The sequence below is a fragment of the Eumetopias jubatus genome, unplaced genomic scaffold, assembly GCF_037043125.1.
Source record: "Eumetopias jubatus isolate StellerSeaLion01/CBP00866 unplaced genomic scaffold, mEumJub1_p1.0 scaffold_7, whole genome shotgun sequence".
NCBI lineage: Eukaryota > Metazoa > Chordata > Mammalia > Carnivora > Otariidae > Eumetopias > Eumetopias jubatus.
This window is the reverse complement of record NW_028274813.1, coordinates 45,824,251-45,837,906: the sequence shown is the minus strand read 5'-3', so window position 1 is coordinate 45,837,906 and position 13,656 is coordinate 45,824,251. Positions and strand designations below refer to the sequence as shown.

The following is a 13,656-nucleotide window of genomic DNA, read 5'->3' as shown; positions in this document are numbered from 1 at the left end:
ACCCAGGCACGCTGCCGAGTGTATTTATTGAAACAATGTATAATTATTTTGGCCCTGAGGCTGCAGCCTGCTTGCCAAGTTGGAGAAATAGCAAGGGGCCTAAGGTGGTGAAACAAAGTGAGTAGGAGTGTGGGCACAGTAGGTGATGAGGTCAGAGGGCAAACAGGAGACCCGCTCACGGAGAGTCCTGTGAGCAGCAGTAATGACTCAGCTACTGATCGGAAGGTGGGGAGGATCCAGATTGCAGAGTTTTGAGTAGAGGAGTGACACAATAAAGGATGGACCGGACGGGACAGATGTTTGGGGAGTGTGGAATGTAGAAGAGACCAGTGGGGAGGCTGCTGTGCCAGGAGACTGCCTGCTAGCAAGGGTGTGGAGACGGTGCTGAGGGCTGACCGAGCTCCGGTAGGTTCTGATGTGGGAGCCAGTCATGGAGGAAAGAATGGCCCATTTCTGAAGAGGCTGGCCTGAATGCGAGAATTAGGATAGTTCCGTGAAGCTTCAGGGGAAAAGGTGAAGTGATAAAACTGGTTTCCAAAGCACCTGGCAGCTCTCTTCTCTGGCCTTTGGGCTTCTTGAAGAGTCTCTTGTCCTCATACGTTGCTTCATGTTCTTTTTCTTCTTCCCCTTTCTACCTATGAAAATCTCCTCCCGGCGAAGAATCTATGCAACTGGTTCCCAGTGAGGTATAAATAATTGATGAGATAAAAATCAATATCATTTGTTTACACTAGCAATAAGCAACCAGAAAATATGTCATAGAAGAATCGGATATCTTTCACACTAGCAACAAAAACTACAAAAGACTCTAGGAATTAGAGAATATACTTGAGCTCTATGAGGAAAAATTTTAAACTGTATTAAATGACATAAAAGAGGGCCCCTGGCTGGCTCAGACAGTGGAGCATGTGACTCTTGGTTTCAGGGTTGTGAGTTCAAGCCCCACATTGTGTGTTGAGATTACTTAAAATCTTTTTTTTTTTTTTAAAGGACATGAGGGGAGCCTAGGTGGCTCAATCGGTTAAGTGTCTATCCTCGGCTCAGGTCATGATCCCAAGATGCTGGGACTGAGCCCCACATCGGGCTCCCTGCTCAGTGGGGAGCCTGCTTCTCCTTTTCCCTCTCCCTCTGCCCCTGCTGCTCCCCCTGCTTGTGCTCTCTCTCTCTTCTCTCTGTCAAATAAATAAATAAAATCTTTAAAAAAAAAAGGACATGAAAGATCTGAATAAATGGGGAGGTATTCCATGCTCATGAACTGAATAGCTTAATATTATGAAAATGAAAATTCTCCCCAAATTAATCTATAGGCTTGCACATTGAGTCTCTTCCTCTTAGTTGGTTAAGCATCTGCCTTCAGATTAGGTCATGGTCCCAGGGTCCCAAGTTTGCAGCGACTTGGCTAAATGCACCAAGAAGTTTGGAATCATGGGTAAATTCGGGTCCCGTTATGGTGCCTCCCTCAGGAGAATGGTGAAGAAGATTGAAATAAGCCAGCACTCCAAGTACACTTGCTCCTTCTGTGGCAAAACCAGGATGAAAAGATGAGCAGGGGGGGATCTGGCATTGCGGGTCCTGCATGATAACTGATGCCGGTGGCACCTGGACCTACAACACCACCTCTGCCATCACAGTAAATTCAGCCATCAGAAGACTGAAGGAGTTGAAAGACCAGTAGAAGCTCCACCATTTGAAACATTCCTAGCCTATAATAAATGGGTTAATTTATGTAACAATTACTTTGGCTTGTTGATAAATTTGTTAATTAGATCTTCCAATTTGTGTCGTATTAATTTTGCTTTCTCAAAAGACTTGGAAATTAAAAATCTTTTTTTAAGTCCTTCTAATTAAAAAAAACAAAAAAACAAATTAACCTATAAATTCAATCTTATCAAAATGGCAGGGTTTTTTTTTTTTTGAGAAACACTGAAAACTTATTCTAAAATTTATTTGGAAAAACAAGTCCATAATTTAGCTAAGTGTCCTTGGAAAGAGAAAGACATAGAGGTGATATTTAAGACATACTACTAAGTCACAATCATTCCATGAAACTGATTCAAGAACAGAAAAATGGATAATGGAACCGAATAATAGATGGCTCAGGGACAGAGCTGTGTTTAGAGTAGAACTTGGTCCCCACATGTAAATGTGGGAAAGGACACAGCTCGATGGGAAAACTGTGGGAAAGGATGTTTACTAGATAGGAAAACTGGCTCACTATATTGAGAAAAATAAAACCGAATCCCTACCCACTGCATAAATAAATGTTGGCTCCAAAAGGCTTAAAGATCTATTTTCAAAACAATCATGAAGTTAATAGAAAATATATAAATCATTGTAACCTATGTGTGGGAAAGGACTTCTTCAAATGCAAAAGCACAAACCAAGAGATGAAACAACGTTTGCCTGACATTGTTGAGGTTGCCCTTTCTGCCCCTGTTGCCGCCATGGAGTACAGAGCCTCCCGGGTCACCTGCTCAGACAGTTTTGTCTGGGCAAACTCAGTAACTCTTCAGAGTGGTCCCCTCTGCTGACAGGGAAATTCACTCCCAGAGACTCAGGTACCCCTTATCAACCTCTCCTCTGAGACTGCACAAATGAGATCTCATCTTTGTCACTTCCAGAAAACCTGTCAACACTACCCCTTTCCAGCTACCCAGGCTTGGGGAAAGGCTTAGTTCCAAGCTCAGCCTCTAACCAATCCTGCTTTGGACTTACTTAAATCAATCCTCCATGCTGGGCCTCAGGTGCAAAAACTCGTTACTTTTCATTGGGAGAAAAATAGTAAGAACTCCCAACACACAATACATTAAGCACATATAATACAATGAGTAATTGGGGTGGGGGAGGGGACTCCTGATGTAACATTTCCTCCTGCCCTCCATCATAGCAATGGGTTTTGAAAATTTAGAGAAGTTTTTACTCCATCCAGGCCCCCATTTATTTATTCAGGGTGCCATTCTGATTTCACTTTTTATACTTAACACATCCTAAGGGCCTTGGGAATTACTCTAAGGTTTGGAAATGAATACTGGAGTGTTTAATGTCTGGCACTCACAAGTTGCAGGGACACATATATTAAGTCGTTGGACAAGGAGAACCCAATCCCTGCCTCAAGCATCCCACAACTCCCAGTGATGGCTGACTGACAAAGAGACAAATGTGGCAGGAAGTGGTAAGTCCAAGGAGACATGTGCAAATGTGATGTTGTGGGCTGCCACCTTCTTCCTTGAGCATGACAATTATTATGAGGCTGAACTTTCCTTGGACAATGCTGTTGTTCCATGTTTTGAAGCTAATCGTACTTTTAGTTTAAAATCCTATTTTAACTATTAGAGCTCACAAAAGTAATTAGCACTACTAGTCAGTTCTGAACATCCTCAAGAATAAGTGATTGTAATCAACCCAATGTAGACGTTACCAAAAAAAAAGTGCCCAAATAATAAAAAGACATAACTTCCACCAAACTAGGCACCATCTTTAATTCTGTATGAATTAGGAAGCTTTTGATCGCAAGCAATGGCAAGTTTGACTCAGACTGGCTTTGAAAATAAGGAAGTGTGCTAATTCATATAATAGGAACTCCAAAGATATGGCAGGCTCAACAATATCATCAACCACCCAGATTTTTTCTGCCTCTCACCACTGCTGCCCACAGGATTCGTTTGAAGCCTGGTTCCCCTTGCGTTTCTAATATGGATGCCTGTAGCAATTCTGGCTACATTATTTTGTTCATATCCACTAGATGAGAGAGCAAGTAAAAATCCTGATGGACCAACTTAGTTCATGTGACCCCCTCCCCCGCCGGTGGTTCAGTACCTGTCACCAAAGGGATTACCATGTGCTGTTTGGCTCAAACCTTGGTTCCTGAACCAAACTCTGCCGAAGTGGGAAGAAGAAATTACTGAAACAGGTTAAGGCTAATCAGAGCACATTCCTTGAGCAGGGATAAAGGGGGTAGTCATTTTCTCTTGAATCCCCTGGGCTGCATGTGAGGGTATTGGGTAACTCAGAATGTTGGGATTCTGTTAGGAAGGAAGGGCAGGGGAATGGATGCGGATCTGGCAACCCAGAGTGACAATTTAAAGGCCTGGTCTACAGTAAAAAGGCGCTGCGGGATGCAGTGCGGGTGAGTGAGGGCTGGTGAAGACAGCAGAAGGGATGCCCGCAGGGGGCGGGCAGACAAATCCCCCACGTGGTGTGCCATGAGGGAGAGTTCAACAGCCCTTCTAAGAAATGATGGGAACGGGGGGCGCCCGAGTGACTCCGTCAGTTGTGTGGCTGATTTTTAGTTTCGGCTCAGTTCATGATCTCAGGTCGTGAGATCAAGCTGTGTGTGGGGCTTCTCAGTCAGTGCAGTCGGCTTGAGATTCTCTCCCTCTCCTTCTGCCCCTCCCCCCATGTGTGCGCGCGAGCGCGCACGCGCTCTCTCTCTCTCTCTCTCTCTCTCTCTCTCTCTCTCTGTCTAAAATAAATAAATCTTAAAAAAAAGAAAAGGAAAGAAACTATGGGAACAGGATGCTTAGGCTGGCTGCAGGAGTTTCCAGGTGGCACTGAGAAGCAGCAGGAGAGGTGGGGTTAAAGAAACACATACTCTTGCCATATTTGCAGGAAGCAGTCAGTGAAGCAGGGAGGGTAGGGAAAAATACCTATGAATTGCGAAGAGCCCCCACAGTTGTCGATCGCTGCTGACTGGGGAGTGGAAAGGGCTAAAGTATCACACACACAGACACACACAGTTTTGTGTTACAAGGAACCAGGAAGAATGTCACCAGCTGAGAACACTGGTTTTGTTCCTCCCTCACCCAAACCTCCTACAAATTGTTCTCACAGGAATACTCGGCCTGTGTCTGGCTCTGTCACTTATTGTCTGTATGACCTTGGAAACTTGTTTAACCTCTCTGTACTTCATTTTGTTCTTATGTAAAATTAGGATAATAATAGTACCTACCCTCCTAGGGCTGTTGTGAGGGCTAAATAAGTTTATATATAAAACACATAGAAAAGTCCTTGGAACTTAGCACAATGTGCCCCTACACACACACACACACACACACACACACACACCAATATATGTATGTTATGGAAATTTTGAACAGACCTAAACCTGTGAATTGCTATGGACAGTGACTCTTCTGTACCTCCCATTTTCTTCCTTTTTGAATGGGAGTGTTTCTAGCTGTTATCCAACCTATGTTAGGTGTGTGGGCAAGTGACGGGTCTCATTAGTTTCACAGGTCTACAGATAGGGAGGAATTGTGCTTCAGGAGCTGGATTTAATGAGCTGCACGTGAGGTGCCTTGGCCACACCTGGCCTGGTTTAGATAATGAAATTCCAGACTCAAAAGTGATGCTGTTAGGGGATAAGACTTTTGGAGAACATGGGAACAGGTGGGTGCATTTTGCTTGTGGGAGGGACATGAATTACTGGGGCCAAAGGGCAGACAAACTCTAGGATGGCCCCCAATGAATAGCCATATCTTAGTATTCACTCCCTTGTGTAATTCCTTTCCTTTGAGTGTGAGTGGGACATGTGACTTGATTCTAACCTATAGAATGTGGCATAGATGGTGGACTGTCACTTCTGTACATTAGGTAAGACCGGATAAGACAGTAACTTCCGTCTTGAGAGCAGACTCTCTTCCTTGCTGGCTTTGCTGAAGTGAGCTGTCATATGGAGAGGCAAGGAACTTAGAGTGGCCTCCAGTAGATACCAGCAAGAAGCCAGGCCCTCAGTCTGACAACCTACAAGGAACTGAATCCTACTAACAGGCATGTGAGCTTGGCAGCATGTCCTTCTCCAGTCAAGCCTCAGATGAGACCCCAGCCCCAGCTGACACTTTGCAGCTTTGTGAAAGACCCGAATGCGGAGGACCCAGATAAACCGGGCCTGGATTCCTGACCCACAGAAACTGCAAGGTAATAAAGGGGTGCTATTTTTTTGTCACTGAATTTAGGGTGATTTGTTATGCAGCAACAAATTACTATACAAATTAATTTGAAAACTTAAGTTTTTGATAAAGGTAGTATTTCAGTTTAGTGGGGGGAGGATTGGATTTTTCAGTAGATAGTGTTGGAAAAACTGGATAGCCATCTGGAGAAAGATATAGATGAAGCCTAGATCCCACCACTACAATAAATTCTGCTGGATCACAAATTTAAAGGCTAATTGCAAAATAATACATCTTATATAGAAAATATGGGGGGGAAGAAAAAAAGAAAATATATAAAAAAAAGAAAATATGGGGGGAAATTATCATAATTTCAGGGGAAATACTATCAGATGCTAAACTTTCTAGATGCCAGGAGTGAAAAGGTAACTTCAGCAGAAAACCAAGAAGAGTTCTGTATGAAATAAACATTGTACATATGGGGAGAAGAAAAATAAAACTGGAAAATAATTTTCTCTATATATACATTGACAAAGGGCTATTTTCCTTAATACATAGAGTTCAACGAATTAGAACCAATAGTACAATAGAGAATGGGCAGAGAACATAGCCCACAGAACAGAAAATACCAGTGCTTCCTAAACATGCGCAAAGATGCCCAGCCTCACTTATAATAAGAAACCAACTTAGAATTATAAGATACCATATTTTAACCTATCAAGTGGCAAAGGTAAGCAAGTTGGATAATCCTGTGCTGAGGAATAAGGGAAACAGACACATTCATGCATGTGAATATAAACTGGTATAATCTCTATGAAGGACAATTTGACTAAATATCAAAATGTCAAAATACAGGGCACCTGGCAGGCCCAGTCAGTCGGTGGAGCATGCAACTCTTGATCTTGGAGTTTTAAATTGGAGCTCTGCATCGGGTGTAGAGATTACTTAAAAATAAAATCTTAAAAAAACGAATAACAAAATGTCAAAACATAACATAGCAATCCTGCCTCTAGAAATTTGATCTATATATACACCTGCACATATATTCAAAGATATTCACTGAAGCACAGTTTGTAGTGGGCAAAGGTTGAGAATAACTGACATGTGTATTAACAAGGTACTGCTAAGTATTTAGGGTACTCTTAAATGAACAAATAAGCAAGTGAGTTCTATCTGTACTGATATGAAACTGTTTCGAAGGTTGTTAAAAACAAAGAACGAAACATTGTGTAATGTATGCTATTTGCACAGAAATTTACATATATCAGACATGTTTGTGCATGCAAAGAACACTTCTGGAAAAATACACAGTGGAGAAATGGTGGCCAGGGTGGGGCGAAGTGAGAGAGACATGTAGTTCTTATCCATAGTTTTTTGAATATTTTGGGTGAATATTATGAATGTATCCTCTATTCGCAGTTATTAATAAAATAGTTTAAAAGAGGTAATGTTTTGACACCCAAGTGCTCTGTCCAGGATTTAAAAGGGAGTAGCCCTTCCCGGCAGTGGGAGCCAGTGAATTGCCCCTCTGTTGGCAAAAAGGAGAGAACGCCCACTGCATTTTTAAAGTGCATCTTAAAATAGTGTATTGCAAAGCTCAGTGGGCTCAGCCCTTTATGATTGTTGGTTAGAGGACTGTCGGGGATCATTCTCCAAAAACCAGCTCGCAGTCCTCTATATTCCAGAAGGGTTTTTGTTGTTTGTTTTGTTTTGTTTTCCCCCTGTGGAAATGTTTAGGACGTAGAGAATGTGGCTAGAAGAGCTGGCGACTCCAAGCAAAGCAGGTGGGGAAGCTGCGGAGGAGCGGTCCCCACGCCCCCTTTCCCTCGTTGCTGTCTTTCCTCAACCCGGCCAGTGCTGCCGCGCCTCTTTCCTGGGTCCGGCCTTTGACACAAGCTCTGCAGCTGCTTCGACTGACCCCTCCTCGCTCCCTCTCCAAGTCTGGAACAGCCCTTGCTGGCACCTCGGCAGCTGTGACTCACTGCAAATGCTTTGCATTCCGGGATGTTCTGCAGGGTTTGGGTCTCCCCAGTGGCTCCAAGCATTAGGCAAGTTGAAAGCGAGGAGAAAAAGGGGCCCCACAGCTGCCAAAACATTGCAGGGAAGAGGGGAAAATTGTTAGGAAAACTGGAGGGGTTTTGTGCCGGCAGGACCCCAGCCAGTCGCTCCCTGGCTTGGGCCTGCTGGTAACTTGAGCGGGGCTGGGCGAGCAGGGGAGGCCGACTCAGGGGCTGGTGGAAGCCCCGGCGAGGCCCATTCACACATGCAGAAGCACTACCCGCCATCTGGAGACCATCTCCATCTGTCTGGGAAGGACGGGGTTGAAGCCACTCTAGAAGGTAGACATGAGTCTCATACAGAAATGTGTTTTGTTTCAAATATTAGTTTACCTTTAATTTACTGGGATTGTTTTGTTAATTTCTCCTCCCCACCTCCTATAGAGCTGTACACAAGTTATACTCAGGTCAGTTGATATCTATTTTTAAAAGGGTAGTGTTCTTTCTTTTTCTCTTTCTTAAAGCTTTGGAACTCTATGCTGAAGCCTTTATGTAAACAAAAAAAAAAAACAAAAAAAAAGAAGAAGAAAAAAAGGAAAAAAAGAGCCAAGCTGCCCAGGTTAACAGAGATGGGTAGGAGTTGCGGGAGGGGAAAGCCCTGCCCACTCACCTTCACTTCTTTTAAAAAAATTAAAAAACATTTTTTTTCACCTTCATTTCTTCCCTGCTTCTCAATGTGGACTCTAATGGGGCATAATTTTAAAAAATCTTTGTAATTTTATCAACTTTATTGAGGCACATTCATTTACAATAAAGTACTCCCGTTTTAAGTACACAGTTTGATGAATTTTGTCAATATCCATGCAAGGCATGATTTGAAACCACTGGCTTAGTAGATATGAACATAATGAAATAAATGTACATTTTTTTAAAGATTTTATTATTTGACAGAGAGAGACACAGCAAGAGAGGGAACACAAACAGGGGGAGTGGGAGAGGGAGAAGCAGGCTCTCTGCTGAGCGGGGAGCCCGATGCAAGGCTCGATCCCAGGACACCAAGATCATGACCTGAGCCGAAGGCAGTCGCTTAACTGACTGAGCCACCCAGGCGGCCCTAAATGTACATTTTTTATTTTTATTTATTTTTATTTTAAAGATTTATTTATTTGAGAGCGAGAATGAGAGAGAGAGAGAGTACATGAGAGGGGAGAGGGTCGGAGGGAGAAGCAGCCTCCTCGCTGAGCAGGGAGCCCGATGTGGGACCCGATCCTGGGACTCCAGGATCATGATCTGAGCCGAAGGCAGTCGCTTAACCAACTGAGCCACCCAGGTGCCCTAAATGTACATTTTTTAAGGGGGAGATCAACATTATTTAATATTCACTATAGTGTCCTAACTGCATGGGTATACATCATCACATTATGCTTCCTTCCTTTGCTATCAAATAATGATATTCAATTTAGTTTTACTTGGCTTTCATAGAAGGAAACCACTTGGATTTAACACTAAACAAAATTGAAATGACGTTAAAGAATTGCTAAATTTCCACTAAAGTTTTCTTCTTCTGTATGAGAAATATTAGCTTCTAAAAGATCTCTTGAAGACTCAGGAAGAATTTTAAAAGTTGCATTTTTTTGAACATTGACTGACCTCTTCTATAAAAGATGAAGATAATGTTTTCACACATCCCCTTCCTCTGACTTTTATAGTATTTTTATACCAACATGTTTGTGACATCAACGTTCTTATGACAGTCCAGCAGTTTGTACTCGTCTATATTTAAATGGATTTGGTATTCACCCAGAGCCCCTTATATGGCTTCTCTGTCCCTTTTTTTTCCCCTTAATTTTTAACTGCCAGCCTATCATTATGGAGTTGTTTTTTTGAGAGAGGCTCATGGGTGCTGGGTTTTGTTTCCTTTTCATGTTTTGGAAAGTCTATCTCCTGGAACGACAACTTCTTTTGTGAAGATATTCTTGGGTTATGTGTTAGTCATTGCTCCAGTCTTTTGCCACTGAATTCTGAGGTCACTAGTGTCCTGAAGATAATTTGATATTGTCGGTGTGAAAGCATGAAGAACTCTTTACTTCTGAACTTCGGTAGGTAGGCCAAGATAGGCCTCAGGGTGGAGCGGTCCATGTGGAAGTTTTCTGAAACACAGTGTATTCTTTAATTCAGCAGATCCACTTTTGTTTCAGGGACATTTTCTTGAGTAGTTTTAATTCGATGGGTCTACTACTTCAGGACACCATTTGTCATCACATGAGATCACTTTTATCCAGGCCCCACTATCTACCTTCCTTCTACTAACTTTAATGTCTTAGGTCCTTTTTTTTAAACCTGTGGCTTATTGTGGTTATATCTAACTTTTGCTCTCTGTTGTAATTCAAGTTTTAGCTGTTAAAACTCTCTTCCTTGCTGTTTATCTTTATTCACTAGTTTTGTAATTATGTTGTTTTGTCCTCATTTTTTCCCCAGCTCATTCTGCTTTTTCTTCTTTTATCACAGGGTATTTGAGCTCATGTTCTATTTAATTCATGTTCTTAAAATGTTCTGTGGTATAAAGCTTTTGCAGGCAATTGCCTTGTTTCTAGGGTTTTTCTAAGTTGGAACCTCCCTTTATCTATTAGGTTTGTGCTTTTTTCCTTTCTCTGAATTGTAAAAAGCAAGTATGTTTGTAAAATAGTTCCGTAATTTTCTTTCCCCATTCTGCTCACATTCTATCTAGATTTTCTACTTTCTATTTGCTTTGAGTCAGGATTCTTTTTCCTCTATAAATATCCAAAACCGGTTTGTTCCAGTTTGTTTTCCTCTCTATACCACAGTCTGAGGGCTGGAAATTTTGGGTCTTCACACTTTTCTGTGATTTGAGGTGATGACAGGGGATGGAGGAGATAATCAACCAGGCACTATGCAGTCTTAGAAAGTTTGTGCTCTGCTTTTCTGAAATTTTGTTAAATAGCCTGATTCAGTTCTCTTTCACCCTGTTGGAGTTTGTATCCTCTTCCTGGGGGGGTGGTGGGAGGAATACCTTTAGGATTATTTAACAATCAGGATTAATCATTTAAACTGGGATTAAATAATTAGTAATGTGGATGGCTCAAGAGCCTTACTTGACAATTATTTATTGAAATTCATGGCATTTGGTGAAGCCCCCTCCTTGGTTGATTATTGTAGGTAAATATTTGTTTTACTCTTTTAAAAAACTATGTGTTCATTTCATTCATTGGGCATTGGGGTATCATTTTTTACCTGGATTTCTCTAATAGCTTCTGTTTTTTTTAAATGCTAATAATTTTATTAAGTAATTTCAAATTTACAGAAATATTATATGAATGGCCCTTTAAGCCATGTGGGAGCAAAGTGCCCTGGAGCTTACTTCCTGCTGTGATAATAAAGAGTCCCCTTAAACACAATCATTTCCATGAAATAGGAAAGCTGATTTCTTCTTTAATCCTATTTGGTCTATTGAGAATAGCAAAAAAATAAATGAAAAGGAAAAAACATAATTAGAAAAAAATACTGTGAAGTTAAAGTTTAATAGTTTACTCTTTAATGCTCTTTGAGACGTGAAGAATGGAAACTTTATGCTTTAAATCCTGTGGTCTGACCTTCTTGTCTCCATACCTCTGGTGGCCGCTGGACAGAACGCGTTAACTAACAAAATTGATAGGTTTACTAGATTGGTAGATAAGGGTACTGGTAGAGATCTAGCGTGTCTAGATTTGAGCAAGGCATCTGATAAAACCTTTCTTAATACCTGTTATTTAAGTGGCAGAATGGAGGTGTGTGTACTGGGTGATTAGGCAAGTGAGAGGACTACAGCTGGTTAGACAACCATTTCCTGGAGATCAATGTGTGGTCCTCAAACCACAATGATTCCTTCTGACGCTATCCTGTGCAATCCTTTGAGTCTGGAGAATCATAAAAAAACTAGCTTACAAAGTCTGTAGCAGCAGCCCCAGCAGCCTGGGAATGAAAACTAACTAGATGATAGAATCATTCCTTGAAAGTTATTTGCAAGGGATGAACCCAAATTAACGAAATGAAAATTTATGCATAATAGATATTTATAATTTGGGTTGCCCAGCATCTAAAAGCTTTTCCTATTTGGGAGGAATCCTAAGATGATGATAAGGAAACAGCCCTCTCTTCCACTATGGAAACTAAAAGGGCAGCTATCCCCCTGGGAGCACAAGCAAGGACAAGACCTAAGACAGCTGATGAAATGCTGTCACCTAGGACTTTATATCCTGAAGGGTAATGACAAGGCTCAGGTCAATTAGGTGTGCTTCAGGGTGGCTCTGCAGGGGAAAGGTGGGGGGAGCCTGGAAGGATGGCATGTCTAATGCCAGCAGAACGCAGCACAGGGATGGTAGGTGTCCAGTGGTGGTGTGGATGGTAGGTGTCCAGTGGTGATGTGGATGGTAGGTGTCCAGTGGTGGTGTGGATGGTAGGTGTCCAGTGGTGGTGAGGCCAGTCTTGGGGCAATGAGTGCCCTACTTGTAAGTGGCACGTCCTGAGCAGCCTGCTCCTGTGGTGAAAATTCATCTGGGCCTTGCCTCTCTTGGCCTGTCTGATTCATTTCTACCTTTCTTTGATTCTAGGAGCCATGAGATTCAAACTACATTCCATTTCTGCATAAGGAACCATAGTTGTTTTCTGTTATTTACAATCAAGAACCTTGTCAAGTACAACATATCTGAGTTCAGGATCCAAAAATCAGCCGAGAAGACCTGGATACTTGGCAATTCATGTGAAAAAGACATAGTGAACTGTGACGTAATGGGTATCAGTAAAATGGTGTGGCTGGCAGAGGGCTACAATGGGCAGGACAAAGATGGTCAGAGGCCATCTTATTCAATCTTCTGCTCTTGTTCACTACAACTAGAGTATATTTCCCTGTTCAAAGTGTTTTCTTTTAAGGCTGATGGGGACAGATTAAAATATGTACAGTGGAAGAGTGGCCAGGAAGTTGATGTGTCTTTGTGTGAGGAGCTGGAGAAATTTAACTTAGAAAAGGCATAGGGAGGACATTCTAGGATTCTTTCAAATTATGTTACTGCTGAGATAATTTTATAAAAATGTAATGATACAAAGACAGATGCAAAATGGTCTTAAAAATAAAACAACGGGGCGCCTGGGTGGCTCAGTTGGTTAAGCGACTGCCTTCGGCTCAGGTCATGATCCTGGAGTCCCGGGATCGAGTCCCGCATCGGGCTCCCTGCTCAGCGGGGAGTCTGCTTCTCCCTCTGACCCTCTTCCCTCTTGTGCTATCTCTCATTCTCTCTCTCTCAAATAAATAAATAAAATCTTTAAAAAAAAAATAAAACAACGTCCCCCACACCAAACTGAGCTGTGTGTGTATATCACAACAGGCGAAAGAAAGTGAGGGCTGAGAGTTTTCAGATGGGGCAAGGATAAGAAGTGAGTGTTGTTTGGACACTCACTTCTATCACTAGTAGAATAAGCCTTAGAGGGGCCATTTCCAGGCTCCAATCAGACTGACACTTTCCTTTTGGGGGCCCCTTTCCATAGGGTGCAGATATCTTTTACTCCAACAGTGTTCTTAAACTAACTATTGTTTCAGAGACTCCAGATGACTCACCTTTTCCACTGTAGAAGAAATACAAGATCTAAATGTACTGAAATATTCCAAAAGTATCCTATTGTATAATACAATATTCTTGCTCTACCTTCTGGTTTCTAATATCTTCAAATGAGTAGTAAGCCTCAAACCCTGTTCTTTCTGGTAGCTTCATAATAGATCT

At 42.0% G+C, this 13,656-nt stretch overlaps 1 pseudogene; it reads left to right on the top strand.

The window, feature by feature from the left end:
• Window positions 1-1,365: 1,365 nt before the first annotated feature.
• On the top strand, window positions 1,366-1,675 carry LOC114207166 (large ribosomal subunit protein eL43 pseudogene; annotated as a pseudogene).
• Window positions 1,676-13,656: the final 11,981 nt, after the last annotated feature.